General features: G+C 47.3%; 1 pseudogene; it reads left to right on the top strand.

Annotated features, from left to right (window-relative positions):
• Nucleotides 1-9,472: 9,472 nt before the first annotated feature.
• On the top strand, nucleotides 9,473-12,609 carry LOC101828442 (annotated as a pseudogene).
• Nucleotides 12,610-13,482: the final 873 nt, after the last annotated feature.

Here is a 13,482-nt window from a genome sequence, read left to right as displayed (position 1 = left end):
GAGCATCCTGAAAGGAAGCTCGGGCGCCCCGAGAGCGCCAAGGGGAACGCGCCTGCGTGCTGCGGGGGAAACGGGGCGTCCCGGGCTGGGGGCGAGGGAGGGAGTGGAAGACGCGCCTGCGTACTACGGATAGGGGCGGGGCCGCACCATGCAGGCTTTAGGTGGCTCCCTGAGAAAGTGGCTCTTGTCGCTTGTGTGTCTTCTCCTGTTTCCCCTCAGCGCCCTGTAAAGTCTCGGGATGCAGCTCCAGAACGCCCAGTCTTACTGTCCCACTCATCAGAACTTCAGACACATCCCTCTGTCCTTCTGTTGATGGACTGAGAATACACGGAGCTTGTCCAAACAGAAACTCCAGACAAACGTTTCCGACAATGAAACGTTTTGGAACGGGCCAAACGTGATTTTTTTTAATGGCCATGCGCTTTCTTGCTTCTCTCTCGGCTTGCCCTCTCTTCCTCTCGTTTTTTCCCACCGCTCCCCGTCATGGCCAGGTTAAGTCCAGATGCCTCTGGCTGTAGGGGGCCAGGTGAGAAGTCTGTGTGTGTGTGTGTGTGTGTGTGTGTGTGCGTGCGCGTGTGTGTGTGTGTGCGTGTGTGTGTGTGCAGAGGGCCAGGTGAGAAGTCTGTGTGTGTGTGCGCATGTGTGTATATGTGCGTGCGTGTGTGCATGTGTGTGTGCGTGCACGTGTGCGTGTGTGTGTGCGTGCACGTGTGTGTGTGTGCAGGGGGCCAGGTGAGAAGTCTGTGTGTGTGTGCGCATGTGTGTATATGTGCGTGCGTGTGTGCATGTGTGTGTGTAGGGGGCCAGGTGAGAAATCTATGTGTGTGTGCACGTGTGTGTATGCAGGGGGCTAGGTGAGAAATCTGCGTGTGTGAGTGCGTGTGTGTGCGCGCGCAGGGGGCCAGGTGAGAAGACACTGTGTGTGTGTGTGTGTGTGTGTGTGCGCGCGCGTGCGCGCGTGTGTGTTTAGAGGGCCAGGTGAGAAGTCTGTGTGTGTGTGTGTAGGGGGCCAGGTGAGAAATCTATGTGTGTGTGCACATGTATGTATGCAGGGGGCTAGGTGAGAAATCTGCGTGTGTGAGTGCGTGTGTGTGCGCACGCAGGGGGCCAGGTGAGAAGACACTGTGCGCGCGCAGGGGGCCAGGTGAGAAGTCTGTGTGTGTGTGTGTGTAGGGGGCCAGGTGAGAAGTCTGTGTGTGTGTGTGTAGGGGGCCAGGTGAGAAGTCTGTGTGCTCGTGTAAAACCAGAGCCCCACATAGCTGAAATGACCTTGAACTCCTGATCCATTTGCCTTCACGTCTCACCTCGTTTTTACCGTCTTAAATAATTTTGAAGAGGGACACACTGGCCAAGGAAATCAGTATGTATACTCACCATCAGATCCTCAAGTGTGAAGTTAGCCCAGCTTGGTGGTGCTTGTGTTTAATCGCAGCACTGGGGAAGCAGACACAGGTTGGTTTCTGTTGAATTCAAGGCCAGTCTGATCTCCACAGCAAATTCGAGGCCGGCCAACTACAGAACAAGACCCTGTCTCAAAAACAAAGCAAGTATGATTAATAGTACTAAGAAGACAATCTAAGACAGATGATTCACCTATAAAAATTAGGAGGACAGGTCACAGCTTCGTATTCTTGAACCAATGAAGTCTAACTTCATGAAATGGTTCTCTCTTATAAGATGATGTAAAATAAGCATACAATAAGATGATGTAAAAGTTTAAATAGTTATTGGTCTGAGTGTGTGTCCTCCATAGGAATCCTATTTTGGGGAGCAAGGGGAGGTTTCCAGGCAGGGTTTCTCTGTGTGTAGCCCTCAACATCCTAGAACTCTTTCTGTAGACCAGAATGGCCTTGAACTCAGAGATCCATTGGCTTCTGCCCCCCAAGTGTTGGGATTAATGGCCCTGCTCCTCCATAGGATTCTTAAAAGATAGTCAGACTCTTAATTTTAAGGCCAATTCAGATTTCTGGACCTTCAATGTATGTCTGTACTCTTTCCTAAAACCCATGTGCTGGTAGAGAAATGCATTCAATGCATCTTGCTAGTTCATTTCCCAGCTCTTTTGCAATAGCATTGGTGGCACATGCCATTAATCCCAGCACTTGGGAGACAGAGGCAGGTGAATCTCTGAGTTCAAGGCCAGCCTGGTCTACAGAGAGAGTTCCAGGACAGCTTCCAAAACAATACAGAGAAACCCTGTCTCCCAAATAAACAAAAAATAAAAAAGACAGGCATACCTTTTACTCCCTGAGAATCTTTTTTTTTAATGATAAAGTGATGCATTACTCTGGAACGTAAGAACCTCAAGGACTTCACTTGATGTTTTTGTTTTGTTTTCATTCTTCCTAGCATGTATATGCAAAATGATACAAGCAGGTTTCTCAAATTCACTTGGTCATCCTTTTGATTTCGGTTTGGGGGGGGGTGCCTATGTGATCTGTAATTGGTAGCATATTTCTTCTACATTATTCTGAGAATTTTCAATTATTTGAAGCCCCTGGCAGCTTTTGTTTGAACTAGAAGCCTTAATTAAGCAATCTTCACAGTACTAGTAAACTTTGTTAACTAGGTATAATTTGGGGACAGGACAGATGAATCACAAATATCTCTAGTTCTTAGTAACTAACTGGGCAACAGACCAATTTTGGAGATCATCAAAGAAGCCTACTTTCCTGATTTCAAGTAATTAGTAATTTGAAGGCTTGGGGTAAGTTTAGTGATAGAACAGTTAGTTACGGGGGTATGCATGAGGCCCTGGCCTTGATCCATGGAGCTAGGAGTGGGGAGGCGGAAAGCTGGGTGAGAACTGATTGTGGGCTCCTTCTAGCTATAAACAAACCAGTGCAAGCCAGCCGTAGTATGCACGCCTTTAATCCCAGCACTCGGGAGGCAGAGGCAATAAAATCCCTGTGAGTTTGAGGCCAGCCTGGTCTACATAATGAGTTCCAGGACAGTCAGAACTGCATAGTGAGACCCTGTCTCAAAATGATAAAGAGAGAGAGAGACAGAGACAATCAGACAGACAGACAGACAGACAGAGAGAGAGAGAGAGAGAGAGAGAGAGAGAGAGAGAGCGCCAATGCAAAATATAAACAACAGTGAGAGCCCACAGTACAAAGCTTCTAACCATACTGTGTCAAACCTGAGAAGGAGGTGATGGTTAACCCTTAAACAACCAGCAGGAACAGACAGACCCAGGCTGGAGGAGAAGTAGAGAAACACAGTTCTGAAAGCAGAGAGCAAGAGAACCCCTGAGGTGGCCCCTTCTCTATGTCTTCTTCGTCTGCATGCATCAAGGCCCTGACTCCCCGCCCTCAAGTACACTCCAGTAACCCATCTCTTCTCTCTGCAGCTTAACCAATATTCCCATTCTCTCCTTGCTGATGTTCTCTTGCAGTTTTTAGGAGTGCAGTCTGATTAAAGAGCTCATAAGCCCCAGATTACCTTAAAACTATAGATATGTGCAGGGCAGGATTCTTTTAGAAGTGAGAATTCTGGGTTCCCCTTTCATATTTCAGTTTTGTCTCCAAATCTCTGAATGATATAAGAAAAAACAGGTAACCAGAGTCTGATCGTTTCTCTTGGCGCGGACTCTATCACTTTCTCCTTAGGATGGGGTAGAAATCTTGTGTCATTATAAAAGTACCCTTTCTTGCCCAAGGTTGTCATAGCACCAACTCTAGCTCCCTAGGAGTAAACAGTGAGGGAGAATCTAAAATGTCTTGAGAATTAGCTCCAACTTCAGCCCAGCTTGCTCCAAGAGTGTGCAGCCTTCAGAGGGCTGAGGATGCACTCAGTGCCAGGGGGGTCTGTTCTTAAGACTCGTTACAACTTAAAGGAGTTGCCTAGTGAAGCGGGGGAGTAGTGGAGGTTGAGGAGGAGAGCCGGCCAGAGCCGCTCCCAGATACAAAGCTACTATCAGTATCAGACTCCTTCCAGACTAGGAACTGCTGGAAAAGATTTCCGGGTGTTGCTGACCTTGGCTACAGCTTGAGCCTCAGTCTGTCCTCCTCCTGTGATCTCTGGCCGTGACCCTGACTGGCCCTCCACGCCTGTGTGAATGCCTAGCCCATGAGGGCTGGCTCCAACTTTACCGGTAACTCCATAGCCTCGGCTCCATTCTGGCTGGCAATATAGTCTCAGAAATTGCCCAGTCTTGCTTCTGTTCGTCAGCTCTCGTTTGCTAAGCAGTCTGACTGACCACATCTCTCACAAACGCCTCATGATCGCTTTTCCAAAGTTTTGCCCAGTCCTCACAAGGTCAAAACCCTATCTCTGCTTCCTTTGGCCTTGGCATTGCTGCTCCCTGGAAATTCATATCCCCCAGTTCTGAATGTGCATTTTAATAGCTTTGTTTTATTAAAGTAAAACTTGTTTAAGTGTCCATTTTTAATAGATTCTAGAAATGATTCTTATGCCTGCTAAGTTTGGGGCCCACGGCCTCTGTAAGAGCACTCGCTGCCCCTGATTTTCTAAAGAGACAGCGCTTCTGTGAATCCCAGTTCCTTGATTGGTTGCTGCGAGTGCCAGTCATGATTCCTTCTTACTAAGTTGGTGCCTGGTGAGAAGGACAGAAACTCCATGGCTGCTGGAGTTCTCTGTTCTGCCTTCAGAGTTTAGGGCCCGATGACTACCCCACCAATGTTGTGAGAAGGACAGAAACTCCATGGCTGCTGGAGTTCTCTGTTCTGCCTTCAGAGTTTAGGGCCCGATGACTACCCCACCAATGTTGTGAGAAGGACAGAAACTCCATGGCTGCTGGAGTTCTCTATTCTGCCTTCAGAGTTTAGGGCCCGATGACTACCCCACCAATGTTGTGAGGTTGCCCATGAGTGAGGGTGGTGGTTTGAATAAGAATGTCCCCTGTTGGCTCACGTTTTCCAAGGGTTAGTCACCACGTAGTGTGTCTGTTCAATAGGATTAGAAGGATTAGAAGGATTAGAAGGATTAGGCCACGTGGGCCTGTTGGAGGAAGTGTGTCACCGAGCGTGGACTTTAAAGTTTCTACAGCTCATGCCAGACCCAGCCTCACTTTCTCTGCCCGTGGATGAGGATGTAGCTCTCAATCACTTCCCCTGCCAAGCCTGCCACCACCCTCCCCACCATTATAATGGACTAAGCCTCTGAAACTGAAAGCAAACCCCCAATTAAATGCTTTCTCTTGTAAGAGTTGCCTCGGTCATGGTGCCTCTTCTCAGCAGTACAACAGTGACTGAGACAGTGGGTTTATTAGCTTATGGCCTGATGAGACACTAGTCATGAGTTTTCTACCACCACCCAGATGGATGTCAGATGGGACCACTTTACTATCAGTTGCAAATAGACCGTTAGAGAAGAGTGAGACCTCTTGTCACCCAGTAGTCTATCAGGTCCTACACAGAGCAGTGAATACACACTGCCTCCCCTGCCCGAGTCTTGGGCAAGTCTAGGACGCTGGAGAGAGTGCCTGCTGCAGAGGCCCTGTTACCTGTCCCTAAATGCTCGAGTGACCCTCTGGGGCTTCTTTCCAGCCTTCTAAATCATTTGCCTTGCGAAATGCAACTTCGTCGTTTTTACATCCTTCTCCAATTCTATACTTAATTTCAAAGTTGCTTGCCCAGACTGAAGATACACTCAGTGGGAGAACACTTGCCGAACGTGGGCAAAGCCCTGGGTGCCATCTCCAGCACCGAGAAAAGCAAAGGCAAGCAAAGTAGAAAAGAAACAAAACAAGAGAAACAGAGCTATCTTCCCACACACCACTAATACAATGCCCACACACACAGGAGCTCCTAGCCACCTCCTCAAAACTCAGCTTGAAAGCCTTCTTCCTACCATGTGGTTGGGGTGAATCATTACTGGTGCTGTGCCCTCTACAAGATGACTACCCCAAATTCCAGAACTCCTTCAGTGCCCCAGGTGCTGGCAGCTCTAGGATCACCCTGCCATCGCTCCTCTCAATGGAATCTATGACATCCCTGGTGTGGAATTCTGTAAGATGATTCTAGCCCAGGGTCAGCTCCATCTCATCCCCAATCCCTCCGACTTCCTGAGCATCTGGACCAGTGTGGTTCTCAACCTTCCCACTGCTGTGACCCTTTACAACAGTTCCTCATGTGGTGGTGACCCTGAACCATAAAATAATGTCCCTTGCTACTTCATAACTGCAACTTTGCCACTGTTCTGAGTCATAACGTACATATCTGTGGTCACCAGTGGTCTTAGGTGACCCCTATGAAAGGTTCATCTGACCTCCGAGGGGTCGCAAACCACAGGTTGAGAACCGCTGATCTAGAGACTGTATTCACTGACTCTGTGTCTCCCACTCCAACTTGGATTCTTTCTACACAGGGCCAGCATGTTTTGCTGCTTACCACTTTTCAGACTTCAGCAGGGTCTCTTTCTTTTCTACCTGCTTCTGGCTTCTTTCTCCTGTTGTTGCAGAATAGTTTACTCCTACCCCAGGCCTGACCTCAACCCTAATAGTAGGGAACTTCCTCTTGACTTTCTTGCTGAAGCCAAGCATGAACACTTTTTTGAACTCCCAACATTTCTGACTGGAAAATCCCTTGCCCATTGTTTTCTGACCGAGGCTGTTATGCCTTTTGATAAGAATGGCTCCTGTCCGGTCCTTTCACTGGCATTGTTCTCCGCTACACGGTTAGAAAGGAGGCTTCATGCCAAGTCTCGGCCTTGCTTCCTGCCCAGAGTAGCCTCTCATACTTCCAATCCAGCCTTGATTCGCAATTCCTATTTGGAGAGTCAATTTTGAATGCACTCTTTTTGCAGCCCCTCAAGAAGCCATCTGAAGGGTGACATTGCAGAGGTCTGTAAAGTGGTCCTGAGGGGCCTCCCTTTGAGAAGCCCACATCCCATCCTCAGGAGAAGGCTAGATGATGTAAAACTAAGGGCTGCTGGACATCCATCCTTCACAGGCTTGGCTCAATCAGGTTGCTACGATTCATTTTCATTAAATCAGTTTTTATTGCTATTCCAAATAGTAAGCACTTTTCCATAGCCTTCAGACATCTAATCTAAGAATTAGAAAATCCCCTCATCTTTTGAGTCCCTATTAAAAATAGCCCTCTGATTGATTAGTAATGGAATTCAGGCATCCATGCATCCATCTATCTGTTCATTCACTTATCCAGTCAGCTATCCCCCCTCTCTGTCTCTCTCTGTCTCTGTCTCTGTCTCTCTCTGTGTGTGAGTGAGTAAGTGAGTGTGTGTGTGTGTGTGTGTGTGTGTGTGTGTGTTGTTAAGAATGGAACCCAATGCCTTGCACGTAGCAGGCAAGTATTCTACTACTGGGTTGCAATCCCAGTCTTCCTTTTACATTGATTTTAAGGCAGGAGATCAGTAAGTTGCCCAGACGAAACTTGAACCTCTTCTGTGTTCTAGGAAGGCCTTGAATTTGTGATCCTCTTACTTCAGCCTGCTGAGTAGCCGTGATTACAGCCCTGTGCTACCTCACCCAACTTCATCCTGTCAGTGGATGCTGATTGCTGACTCTGTGTATCACCCAGGCTGGGAATGTAGTGTGTGTGAGCAAGATCATGTTACACATGTTCTCCTGGGACATTTGAAGCATTGTATGTGGGTTGGGCAAAGGGTAGAGGAAGAAGACTTCAAGAGGCAATGGTGACTAAGCAAAACTGAAGGGCAAGTGGATGTTTTCACTGACAAAGAAAAGATAAGAAGAAGTAGAGAAACGCTCCAAGGCAAGACAGGGATTGGCTGTTAAGAATTTAAAGAAACCGGGCATGCATGTGTATTAGCACACATCCGGAATCCAGCACGGGGAGGTGGAGTCAGGTGGATCAGGACCTCAAGGCCATCCTTAGCTATATAGTTTGAAACCATTCTTGACTACACGAGAGCCTATCTCAAACAAACAACCAAACACACACACACACACAAATAACCACAACAAAAATGAAACCCACAGAGCTGAAAAGATGCTACTCTGACTGGATAATACTATGCACCAGGGAAATAGTGGAAATCGAAGGCAGAGTTTTTGAAGCAGGCTGGTCATGAAACGTTTTAGGGGTTCACCTGAGCCTGAGTGGCAGGGCAGGGCAGACCTGGCTTCTGCTAGTCTTGACAGCATCATGCACAAGTCAACTTCTGACTTTACCCGGAGTGAGCAGGCGCAGTGCTGGAATCTGCCCAGCTAAGCCATGGGCTCCACGGCCACCAGATCACAAGACTTCTATAGACCTCAAAGCTTGCTTTTGAGCAGAGAGTTTAAAAATGTAATTTGCCCTTATTAGATCTCAGAAAATAAAAATGAGACAAAAACAATAAGGTACACACCCAACTAATCCAGTGTGTATGCAGCAGGTTCTGGCAGTGGAAGCCTGTTTGTCCTGATCAGAAGAGCCCTGCCTGTTGCAGTTCTTCATCTTGATACAAGAATAAACAGCAATTCTCAGGGTGTGTTTGTCTTAGCAAAATCACCAGCTTGGATCCCTGTGTTACCACAATGTGAAATCCCCACCCACTATTCCTGGGACAGCATGCGGCTGCCACTGTCGCCAGGGAAATAATAGACATGCTGGGGAAGTCCAGTACTTTGAACAGTGCCCCGCTGCCATGGCTAGGAAGGGAAAGAAAGGCCCAGTTTTTAGAAACCTCTCCTGGAGGGGTAAATGGGTCAGTGGAAGTGTAACCTTGCCTAAAGTGTGGCTCCTAAGTTGGCTTCAATTTTCTTGGAACTCTTATTGTCGCTATTGGAGTCACTTATAGGACTTGATAGAATTAGAGACACTTCTTTGGTAAGAGCTTATAAGTCTTACCTTGGCATGAGAAGATTTAGGTTGAGAGCCGGAGTCTCCAGTAGATTCTCTACTATCTACAGCTATGGCCACCTCCATCGGTGGGGGGCAAAACGGTGAAGCCCCACTTTTGCTGTTTACAACCTCCTGTCAATAATCTTCAGATTCAACCATTCCATCACCAACATGCTACAATGGTAATAATCATGATGATGGTAACCACCACTGTGTGTGCGCGAGTGTGCGTGTGTGTGAGTGTGTATGTATGTGTGTGTGTATATGTGTGTATGTATGTGAGCGTGTGTGTGTGTGAGAGTATGTGTGTGTGTGTGTGTGTATGTATGTGTGTGTGTATGTATGTGTGTGCGTGTGTGTATGTGTATGTGTGTGTGTATGTGTGTGTATGTATATGTGAGTATGTGTATGTGTGTGTGTATGTGTGTGCGTGTGAGTATGTGTGTGTGAGTATGTGTGTGTATGTGTGTGTGTATGTATGTGTGTGTGTGTGTGTTCGTGGTGTTCGCATGTATGCGTTCCCATGGTGTGAATACTTACAGATGTCAAGTGTCTTCCAAGATTATGCTCTACTTTATTTCACTGAGTCAGGGTCTCCTGATGAACCCAGAGATCACCATTTGGCTGGTCTAGCTAGCCAACGTGGCCCAGAGACCTCCTACCTCCTCCTCAGTGCTGGGGCGCAAGGCTGCCATGCGATGGAGGTTGGTGTGGATGCTGGGATGTGGAGGTCAGTCCTCACACTCTCGCTGTCATGGCTGAGAACTGATTCTTTCCCCATCCGGTTATTTCGGTGTGTGGTGCTTCAGATTAAAGCTGCTTCCCACTTTTGATGTTTTCTCTCTCCTTCTCCATGTCTCCTCATCTGCATGCTAGCGATACACTCTGCTCCAGTGTCAGGCTTTCCCATGTGTGGTTCTTCATGGCTCAGCCCTAGCTAACCATGCCACCACAGGGCTCTACTGGAATGTTTGCCCCATCCTAAAGATCTGGTGTATCTCCTGGCCTATCCTCACAGCCCTGTGCTCCTCACTATGGCCATGACTTATATCTTAGTTGGGGGTTTCCACTGTGTGATAAAACACCAAGACCAGGGCAGTTTAGAGAAGTGAGGATTTACTTGTGCTTATTGCACCAGACAGATAAATCTATGGTCATCATTGATTAAGGGAAGCATGGAAGCAGGTATAGAGACCAGAGCTGAAAGCTGAGAGCTCACATGCCCCCACCCCCACCCCCCATCCCCAGACAGGTTTCTCTGTGTAGCCTTGGCTGTCCTGGAACTTGCACTATAGACCAAGTTAGCCTTGAACTCACAGAGATCTACCTGCCTCTGCCTCCCAGGTGTTGGAATTTAAAGGTATGTGCCATGGCCCAGCTGAGAGCTCTTAAAAGGAAAGCAGGAAGAAAAGAACAAACTGGGAGTGATGTGAGGATTTGAAACTTCAAAACCCACTGCCAGTGACATTCTCCCTCCAACAAGATCACCCTTCCTTCCTTCCTTTCTTTTTTTTTTTTTTTGTTTTTTTGTTTTTTTGTATTGCTTTGAAGTCTGGCCTGGAACTCATTCTGTAGACCAGGCTGGCCTCCAGAGTGCTGGGATTAAAGGCATGTGCCACAACTTTTGCTGAATTTCTGCCGTTATCCTGTGTGTTCTTCAGACAGGACAGAGAAAACTAGAAAAAGAACTTTTACAAGAGCTTCTAAGTTCTCTTCATGAAGTACATTTTCTCTTCACTAAGAGAATTTGCACAATCATAGAATATTGAGAATGAAGTCTTCTGAAGAAAAAGACACTTCTAACAGCCCTTTTATTACTAATATCATGTGCTATCTAGGTCTAATTGTGTCCGGCTGTGTTTTTGTATTGCTATGACTCCTGCGTTTGCATCAGGCCAGATGATACACAGCACAAGCTATGTATACAGAAAGCTCAGTCTGACACAGGTCTATTACCCACAAAAAGTCCAGTCGATCTCTCTCTCTCCATGCCCCCCTAAGGTCATTATGACAACAGACATCAATAGACAAACTATTTTATTATATTAATTTATTTCATTGAAACAGGTCGTATGGCCTCCAACTTGCTACTATGCAGCAGCCTCTCATGGTCTTGCTTCTACACCCCCCCCCCGCCCCCGCCCAGTGCTGGAATAACGGGTTTGTACCACCATAGCTGACTAATGAGATTCTGGGGATCAAACCCAAAGCTTCCCACATGCAGGGAGAGCAATACTCTACCAACTGAGCTACATCCCCAGCCAGCAAACTCCCTTCAACGGAAAAGTCACGAGAAAGCACAGAGACAACCACAGCTTGCCTGCTGATTGTTCTCAGGAAGACAGTATCTCTCAGACACCCCATTTCCTCACCTTTAGGATGAGGTCAAAAGTCCAGTTATCAGAAGACTGCCTTGAGACCTAAGTAAGATAACATTCATAAAGCACAGTGTTTTACACACGGTAGGCACTCAATATGTCGCAGCTATGTAATTATCTAATAAGGCCAAACTCCAACATCCTTATTCTGGATGTGCCAGCTAAATGTGTGTGTCTTTCCTGCCACACGCTGGATTTGTACACAGCCCGATCCAAGGTGGTAACTGTAATGATAGCCCACTATAATCTTTGCCTTTGCTCACAAGCAAGTCTGAACAGGAAATGGAGACCACATCAGCACAAACCCATGATTGCTATTCACAAATGCCCTCAGAGAACACTCTGTGCTGACAGCAGGCCAGAACCATTGTTCTAATGTGTGAAGAACAAAGTGTCCATATTATCCTGTAATTTCTCCCCTTCTCCTCTCCTTGCTATTATCCTGGTCTGGTCCATTTACTACTCTATTGCCAAGGTTACATCTGGCTTGCTGTTCCAACAATATTAACCCTCCGCTGCCTCTGCTCGGAGATCTGAAAGGCTGTTCCTGAATCACAATCAGATACGTAAGTTTGTCCAGAGTTTCCGTGCTGGCTGGTCCTTCCCTTTGCCCATCTGCTACAGTTTGTTAAAGACAGTCTCTCCACTCCATCCATGTCAATCTTCCCCATGATCTTTCCCACGGGTCCCATTCAGGATAGCCTTGCGTGGGTATGCTCTCCAAGGCTGAATGATTTAAAATCTCCCAGATGGCTCTTATGTGCTGGGCACTGGACCTTGATTAGGTCTTGGGAAATCTCTCGTTTCTCTTGTTAGAAACTGACTAACAAATGCAATTGAGAGTTTTGTAGACTTTTTTCTTGTTACTAAGACTGAGTATTCTAGAGAAACCTCAAAGAAATGCTTTGGCCTTTCTCGTGCACGCAGCTTTGGAGGAATCGGCGCAGCGCATCCACGGTTTCCCCGACTTCCCCATCCCCGGGGTGCTGTTTAGGGATATCTCGCCTCTCCAGAAGGACCACGACTCCTTCTGAGCTTTTATCCGCCTCCTGGCCAGTCACCTGAAGTCCACGCATGGCGACAAGATCGACTACATCGCAGGCCTAGACTCCAGGGGTTTCTTGTTTGGCCGCTCTCTGGCTCAGGAGCTGGGCCTGGGCTGTGTGCTCATCCGGAAGTGCGAGAAACTGCCGGGCCCCACAGTGTCTGCCTCCTATGCTCTGGAGTATGGCAAGGCTGATCTGGAAATCCAGAGAGATGCCTTAGAACCCGGGCAGAAAGTGGTTGTCGTGGATGATCTCCTGACCCCTGGAGGAGCCATGCCCACTGCCTGTGAGCTGCTGGGCCAGCTGCAGGCTGAGGCGGTAGAGTGTGTGAGCCTGGTGGAGCTGGCCTAGCTTAAGGATAGAGAGAAGCTGGGCTCTGTACCATTCTTCTCCCTCCGGCAATATGAGTGACTAAGGGGCTGGGATGGTTGCTGCATCCCTGCCCCCAGCATCTCTGGCTGGACAGTGGATCAGCCTTACCACCTAAGTAACCTTTGTGAGCCACCAGCCTTCTGTAGCTCATTTCATTCATCAGCTGATCACCATGCCTACGGACCACCTGGGGCCTGGCATTTTCTATATGTGCGGAGTTCGGGAGCAGAGCAGAGCTACTGCTGGTTATGACACAGCAAAATTAATAAACGGTTTGGTACAAAAAAAAAGAAATGCTTTGTTTATAACATTCATTTTAGATATGTTTCTTGGTTCTCTGATTTTCCTCATACTTGTTTATTGATATAATTATCTATTAGATCACCATCACCATTAAATGTTCCAGACCTCAGGGAGCCATGGGTATGAAATCACTACTGGGGAAACGACCAAGGGACTTATTCATAATGTGGCATATGGTGGCTGACGTTGTCATGCTTAAAAAATGAGGCGCTGTTTCACTGACTTCATAAATGTTGATTTATATTGTGTCTTTGCCACAGTACCATGCATTCCTGCTATGGGTCCTCAAGATACGGCAACTGTGGGCTGCACCCCTCCCTGGGCAGATCATACACTTCTATGGGAAAAGCCAACAGTCTAATAGATGAAGCAGAGTCAAGGAGAATTACTGCAGTCTCCATCTTCAAAGCCTAATGGAACCGGCCTAGCTGGATACGCACATTGAGCTAGACGGGAAAATTTATCCGTAACCTTGTTTTGTCATGTGTTTTTTAATTTGCTTATTTTGTGTTGTATTCTGCCGACAGGTTTGATTGTGTATTCGCTTATGTGTCTGGTGCTTTCAGAGGCTAGAAGAAGGCATTGGATCCCCTGGAATTTGAGTTAATA

This window comes from Mesocricetus auratus, unplaced genomic scaffold (genome assembly GCF_017639785.1).
Source record: "Mesocricetus auratus isolate SY011 unplaced genomic scaffold, BCM_Maur_2.0 Super-Scaffold_6730, whole genome shotgun sequence".
Lineage (NCBI taxonomy): Eukaryota > Metazoa > Chordata > Mammalia > Rodentia > Cricetidae > Mesocricetus > Mesocricetus auratus.
The sequence above is the reverse complement of the archived record's forward strand: the minus strand, read 5'-3'. Positions and strand labels throughout refer to the sequence as shown.